The sequence below is a fragment of the Montipora foliosa genome, chromosome 6, assembly GCF_036669935.1.
Source record: "Montipora foliosa isolate CH-2021 chromosome 6, ASM3666993v2, whole genome shotgun sequence".
NCBI classification, from domain to species: Eukaryota; Metazoa; Cnidaria; class Anthozoa; order Scleractinia; family Acroporidae; genus Montipora; species Montipora foliosa.
Window position 1 is genome coordinate 48,350,163 of NC_090874.1, and position 7,500 is coordinate 48,357,662.

Genomic DNA, 7,500 nt, shown 5'->3' on the forward strand with positions numbered 1-7,500 from the left:
GAGGTTTGCTTCAATTCAAAGAAAACCGGATCGAAACTGCGGCTTTCAAATTCCTCACACTTGTTTATGGTAATCCGTTCGGAAAACTTCGCATTCCGGAAGTGAAATATTCTAATCAGAATGTATTTGTGCTCGTGCTATTGCATCAGCTCCTAATGGTCGCGATTATAATTTAACGGTTTTTGTTTACGCTGGTACCTGTGGCTTAGTAATTCCAACCTTAAATTTCTTACAAACTCGACACATTAAATACCACAATGATGGCTCCATCCCTCCCAATCTTTGGATTCAAGCCTCTGGGTTCCACGCTAAACAAAGAAACGCTAAGTTTCACAACAAAGGAGACTTTTGTCTGATTGGCTGTTGAAAATTGTAGTATCCAGTGTTCCAACCGCGCGCTGTGATATAAACAAAGATGGCATTCGAAGCGGTGATTTCAACCTGTGCTTCTTCGGTCGTTCTATATTGCTTCTGCCAGTTGAAGGTGGTCATTCATAGTTTACGTGACAGGAAAAGATTCTGCAAGGGGCATTTTAGTCGGTGGGAATTTTTCTTTCGTTACGCTTTTTGTAAGCAGCCCTTTTAGTCTGCTCGGGGAAGCAACGCCTCTGAAGTTGCTTCGAGTCACCTTTTATACTTTTTAGCTTTACTTCTCCATTTAAGTGAACAACAAATGCTCAAAGTGCGAAAAGACCCGAGCAAAGGCCAGATTCCTTTGTTGGGAAGGGAGTACTATCTAACGTGGTTGCGAAATATATCCCTCGAGCTCGCAGGCTTCGATTTATCCAACTTGAATGCAGCGCTGGAAGGAAGTATGTCACTTCATTCACTTTCTTTCATTGATCGTTTAGAGTTATGAGATGTCCTCAGTCCTTTGAAAGAACATCTTATCTCAACAGATACGTCGACAGAAATTTAATACCAGCCGCTATTTTGTGTATGTGTCTGAGGCCAACCTGGTTCACTGCATTTATCTCATGTGCTAACACTCTCAAGATACACTACCTTAAAAATTTCAAGAACTTTCATTTAACGGAACCAAAACATTATTCTTAGATACATCAACTGATCATGAAGGCATGTTTGATAATCTATGCTAAAATAAGTCAATAATGAAGTTCCAGTTTATTACTTTATTGGATAATTTTGTCCTTGATCTATGGTAACTCCATTAAGTCTAGCCATAGTAATTATTCATTGTTTTCATCATTTATGCTACCAGCGAATTATTCAAAAGTGATGTTGATGTTCTTAGGAAATCTATACAATAGTGACGAATGATGTGGTCACTACCATCAGACTTGTAGGTTGTACTGAAATGAAATTTTCTGAATGAGTTCTCTTTGGGGAGGTAAAAATTTCACTTGACCATTTGAAGATGTAAAATTACACCCACATTAAATGTACAATTAAAATACATAAAGTAGGTCTTGTCTTCTGTGCAATGTTTAAAATTAAAAGGACCATTAAAGGCAAAGGAGACTTTGTGATAGAACTCTGATACAATATTAACTACTTATTAATTTCGATGTGGGCAGTTCATGCTCATTCATATTCATTGCTCACTTTTGTGGTAAGTTACTATCTCACTGCAGAGAATAAAGTAAATTTATCTAAATCAGGATGAAAGTGTACAAAATGTGCAGCCATTGATCTTAAATGTTTTTAGTCTATTAATTAACCCATTGACCCCTGGGGGTTCCTATTGAAGAGTAAAATACCAAGTATGGCCGGTTTTGGCCGGTTTAGGGGTGAAAGGGATTTATATTATAATAACAAAGAGGGCAAAATTACTGAATGCTGATTGGTCAATGAAGAGGGTATTTTTTCTTAATTTTGCTTGAGAAGAGGGCAAAATTACTCGCTCACGATTGGTCGAGCGCCAAAAATTCTCGCTCCTGATTGGCTGAACGTACGTCTTCCACATTCAGTTGGTTTCTTCTGTTTGAGCAAAACAACTTCGTCTTCATCGAAGTTTGTCTTTTAATTCGCGCTGCATTCGCCGAAAAGGCATAAAGATTAAGAACTAGCTTTAAAAGATGATCTGAATTTGAATTTTCGAGTGACAAGAAGAAGGGCAAAATATTTTTTTCACGAAGAGCTTAAACCTTGGATCGACTTACATGGTGCCCGGCGTAGCGGGATTGTGTGGTTGAAAAACAAAATGATTCCTTTCGTCAAGGGCTTTCAGTTTACCACGACATCTTGCACCTCAACAAAAAAGGTCACAGAACAATTTGCCATTGACAGGAGGAACGAGTACCTCAAATTTGGTGGATTTCTTTGGACAAACTGTTTGCTATGTTTACGGATGCGTATTTGCAAGTGGTAAAAACCTCTACAGCACAGGTGAATAAAATAAATTGAAGCTTAACATTTGGTTTAATCGTTGTTACAGTTGTTCACGAATGAAACTCGTATTTTCCTCTCGAGTGGATGTAAATAACAATCATCTATACTCGTTTTGGACGCAAAGAACAAGTTGACTTGCTTGTCTGTTTGTTAGTTGTTTTGCTTCCGAGCGAACGAGTGTTTTAACTCCGCTTAGCTGTCTGTTTTTCGAGGTGCCTCGACAGTGTTAAGAAAATTTTGCCCTCTTTGTTATTAACAAGTAATCGCAATGGGTCCTCGTAAAATTAAGGATTAATATCACTTGTGTTTTCAGAAGTTGCTGAAATTGCCCTCGTCGCTGCGCGACTCGGGCAATTTCAGCAAGTTCTGAAAACACTCGTGATATTAATCCTTAATTTTACTCGGCCCCATGCGATTACCTATACTAATATTATTAAATATAGTACGTCAATAATATTTCCGTATCAGTAATTGAGCCAGTATTTAATAACTAATATGTCCCAATAAAATTTAATATTAATTCCAACAGTGTTAAGTAATTAATATACATTGATTTAGGATGATGGAACATCACACACCATTTTGTGTTCATTAAATTTATTTTTTACTTCATTCTTGGTGTATGGCAACTTATAGTAACTGCAAAAAACTTGCAGAAGAAATTGAAGAGAACTTGAGGTACACCTGAATATTATGGCTGTTTTGTGTGTCAAAAAATTTAATTGACCTGGTTTTTGTTTATTTTTGCTGCCATTCCTTGCACACAGTCACATGTCTCATAAAAATTGAATGTGCAGATAAAGGTAAAATAATTCACTGTACAAAGTTTAAAGAATTGTTATATTTGTATTAATTATTAAATGGGATTCCAAAAGCAGAAAGGTGCAAATAGTGACACACGCATCCATGCAAGGAAGCCACACAAGGGAATGAAAATTTTAAAATATGCATTATTTACAAATATAATGTATAATTACTTATCATGTAAATCATCATGAACAAAATTATTATATTTTACAATAATTACTTGTCATGTAAATTTTACTATACAGTTTGTAAATATCTTTAAAATTTCAATTACTACAGTTTCCCTCAAATTTAAAGTAAGCAGTGCAAAGTTGTGGTAAGCAGGCATTTTTATTTGTAAATATTACTACACTAACTAAACAATTTTTTATGTAATTAAGTATAATTTTTAATAGCTGGGACTAATATTTATTGCAATAAAAGCAAGAGTCTTATTTGCAGTACATTGCATTTAAGAATGCATTGCATCTCAAGAATTTGACCCAGAGTTGAATCAACGCATCACAAAGTGCCAAGTTTCGATGAAAATTAGGTTTACTTTCACAGGGCATTTTCGTGCGCCCTGCCACTTTTGAAGGAAAACTTTCAAAGCAGTTCGATTCTTCACAAATATGTGCTTTCCATACTAATGGCGATCGCTGGACAAAGACATATTTGCTGAGATTTGACCGAAAGTAACGTGAACACTGACGCCATTGTCTGATTTGGGGTAAGAAAATTTCAGTTGCGCGTCAAATATACACGGTTGTAGTTCACATTTCAAGAGGAGAAAAGACAAAAAAATGTCCAGAAGGTATGAAAATCACTCATTAACAATACAGAGACTTTTGATGTCTTAGTCCAGAGAAAATAACACTTGATGGTGGAAAAAACAAGCACTGTTTCGTCGACAATGAAAAGCACTTTGGTAAACGGAGAAGTCGAAACGTCGGGGTTCAGTATTCGCTGTGCCACTTTTACCGGGAATATCTCTAGTCAAACCTTATCTTTGGCTCACAAAATATCACCTGGTGACGGCTTTTCGTGGACCAACGTCGGAGACAAAAGTCTTGTACTCTTAATGACAGAGTTTGGTTTAAACAGAAAAAGCTATAAACCGATTGACATTTTGCAAAATGACTCTTTCGTCCGGATAGAATGTATTCGCTTAAAAGAGAGAACAAACGAAATTCTTCTGTCATGTTTTTCTGTTACTTACCTTAACTCCATTCATTGATAAATTTTAAGCTGTGACATCCTTTGAACGGTTTACCAGCTCATTTACCACTGACGCGCCATAAGCAAATCCCGTCAACCTGGCAAATTTGTTTTGCATTCACTTCAAGCGCGGGTATCCACGTGAAAAAACCACAGCGGAAAATTTTAATGCCGGTTCCAGTTACTTTAATACGTAACATTATTCAATATTGTGATTTACACATTCAATCATGACCATACGCGTTGCAAATAACGCAAAATTTTTCCAACTTCGCGCAATTCTTTGACAAGTCTGAGCACACCCCATCATTCTAAAACAGCCGATCTAAGCATGTTTCGTTTCATCCGAGATAAAGGACTTTCCCAAGTAGAAGGAATTGCCGAGGTCTTTCTAGCTTTTGTCCATCTCCTTTCGGTATTTGTACCACAAGTGCATAGATAGCATTGAAAGTGAATGCAATAAAAACTACAACTAGCGACAACGTCGACATCTTTTCTTCCCGCGTTCTAAGACTGTCTCGAAGGTTTTCAACCAATCACAATGCAAGTAAAATTGAATTTGCCATTCATTATGCGCATGCGTGACATTAGTCTCCTTTGTTAAGTTTCACTTGATCTATCTCTTCTTGGAGTGATCTGGACCCCAGTCTTTTGCCCATTTCCAATAATGTGAGGTAGCGAAGCTGTATAAGCATTTGTCGATTTTTGACTGACTGCTGTTGTTTCTGTTATTTCTGGATGAATCCCTAGTAAGCAAGTATAGTAGTATATCCTATATATTACACTTTCGCCGATGCAGAATTTATTTTACGCGTAATAAAAAGAAAACAACATTCGGCCTTAGCTCATTTCTTTTTTGGACCAGGAAAAGAAGATTCAAGGACGTAAAAAAAAACATCAAAATGATGGCCTTTCCTTTGACGTTGTTGCTGAGTTTGCTGTTTGGTGCCATCGGCGGGATAATCACTGTGCTGTTTGTAAAGATGTGGGAACACAAAAGAAAATGGCGAAAACCTTACAAAAGGAAGATTCCGGTAGAACACGACGAAAGGCTTGGTTAAGTAAGTACATTTACCTGAATCTTTCCAAATAATCGAGACCGCTGCCTTTTTAGCAAGTGGAATGGATGCCTTTGCCGCATTCTTATGTAATAACTACAAAGCAGTGTTATTTGAAATACCGTATCTTTACGTTGTTGTTCCTAGATCGATTTCTTTATTTCAACTGAAATCGGTAGAGAGGAGATACTGTGTGTTTCATTGTTGTTATAAATCCCTCCTGAAATGGCAAACACACTTTGTCATTTCCATTTTTTTTTCTCGTCCTATAACTCATTGCCCTTGTGCCTTCTAGGCATCTGAGGATGCTTTCACCCGAGCTTTACCTCACTTAATTACCCAAATGAGTAATGAATGATGCATTTAATGTATGAGGTGTTTCCTTTTAAAAGTGAAACCGATCATGTGATTTAACCTCTTCAACTCCACTTTGTTTTAGTCCCATTTCTTTGCCTCACTTCTTAAGTATATTTTTTGTCATTCAAAAACCCTTGGGGCGCGTTCGATTGACCCAATTCCGGAATAATAATAGGCGGACTAATGATTTAAAACGGTATGTCTGGCTTTTTGAAGCAACACAGGATAATAAAGATATGTTTCAAATAGCATTTTAGCCGGTGTTTGACAGTTTACTGCGAATCTCCGTAAAAACGAAGGATTTCTAACTTCTATTCCATGTATTCCTATTCCTAAAAAATACGGTAAATCGAACGCACCCTTGATTTACTGACATATTTAATGGTTAGAAAAGACAAACGAGAAACAGCTTACAGTTCACACTTCGAGAAACTGGTAATAGAGTAATTGCAGCGTTTATAAAATGTACTCTTTACATTTACACATCCTTTTGTTTTCTTTTTACAGTCTTGGCACAGTTGGATGACGGAAAAAAGCTCATCAAGTTGTAGAACTCCACGACAGTAGTTCAGTCTTAGACGGGTTTCTTCCATCTAAATTTTGTTAATTTTATCAAAAAAAGAAATTTCTCATATTGGATGACACAATTATTCACACTTAATCCGCATGGCCTTAACAAAAGGTGCGAATTCCGCTCCAAAAATTGTATTAATTACAGTAACTAATTAGACCGCCTCACATGTTCTTGCTTGGAAAATGATTCGTGACTTGTCCACTTTTCATTTTATTTATTATTCCGTTGTAAATAGTTTCAATTGTTATGTTATTTACGTTTTTTTCGTTCATGGACCCTCAGTGGGAAATATATTACAGTATTTTACAGTATTACTTAAGGGCCCTGCTTTGGGACTATGTTATAGCCTTAATTGTGATCATTCAGAGGCTTTTCGCGGGGGGTGTGTTACGTTTAACTTATCACATAACTTTTGTCACTTGATTTTATTCATTGATTTTATTGATGTTTTGAACAAACAAAAGAACAGGTCTGCTGAACCTGCCACCACTGTTCCTAAGAAAGATATCATTCTTGTCTTGCCTTTTTTGGGCTTTTAAAGTGAAGCTCTTACTCGACGTATTAAATCTTGTATTAGTAAGTTTTATGGCTGTGTCAATCTTAGGGTTATTTTTCAAAACACTTGCAGGATTAAGTCTTTTTTTCCCTACAAAGATCGTTTCAGTCGTTCTCAAAGATCAAAAATAGTATACAAAGCCAGTTGTTGGGACTGTGATTCCTTCTACAACGGCAAAACAAATAGAAGATTGCATGACAGGAAGTCCGAGCATTTCAAAGCTCTTACACAAGTCGGCCACGCCTCTGCTGTTGCAGACCATACAATTTCTACCGGTCATAACATCAAATGGGACCATTTTGAAATCCTCGCAACTGGGAAGTCCGACATGCAATGTAAAATTAAAGAAACGCTATTAATCAGTGACTTAAAACCCTCTCTCAATGAAAACATTGGTAGTGAGAAGCTTTTTCTTTATTAATTTCTTCCGGAAGAATCGACTACCGGAAGTTACGATTTTGTTATCACACTTTTTAACTAGTCACCAGTTCCTCGCTCTAGTTTATTCATACTATTGTTTTTTTTGCTTGTATTTTTTACCTTTTTGTACTTCTTAATTAAGCTGCTTATATAAGCCAGTACTTCTCGGATACGCACAA

The 7,500-nt window shown here is 36.6% G+C and overlaps 1 long non-coding RNA gene across 1 annotated transcript in view; it reads left to right on the forward strand.

Annotated features, from left to right (window-relative positions):
* The first annotated feature begins 402 nt into the window (after positions 1-402).
* Positions 403-7,500, forward strand: part of LOC138004914 (uncharacterized) — a 7,583-nt gene continuing 485 nt past the window's right edge. The window contains exons 1-3 of the long non-coding RNA XR_011123808.1: positions 403-540; positions 5,222-5,417; positions 6,279-7,500. The exon at positions 6,279-7,500 is cut by the window's right edge and continues 485 nt beyond it. This is a non-coding gene — a long non-coding RNA (uncharacterized lncRNA). The remainder of the gene's footprint in view (positions 541-5,221; positions 5,418-6,278) is intronic.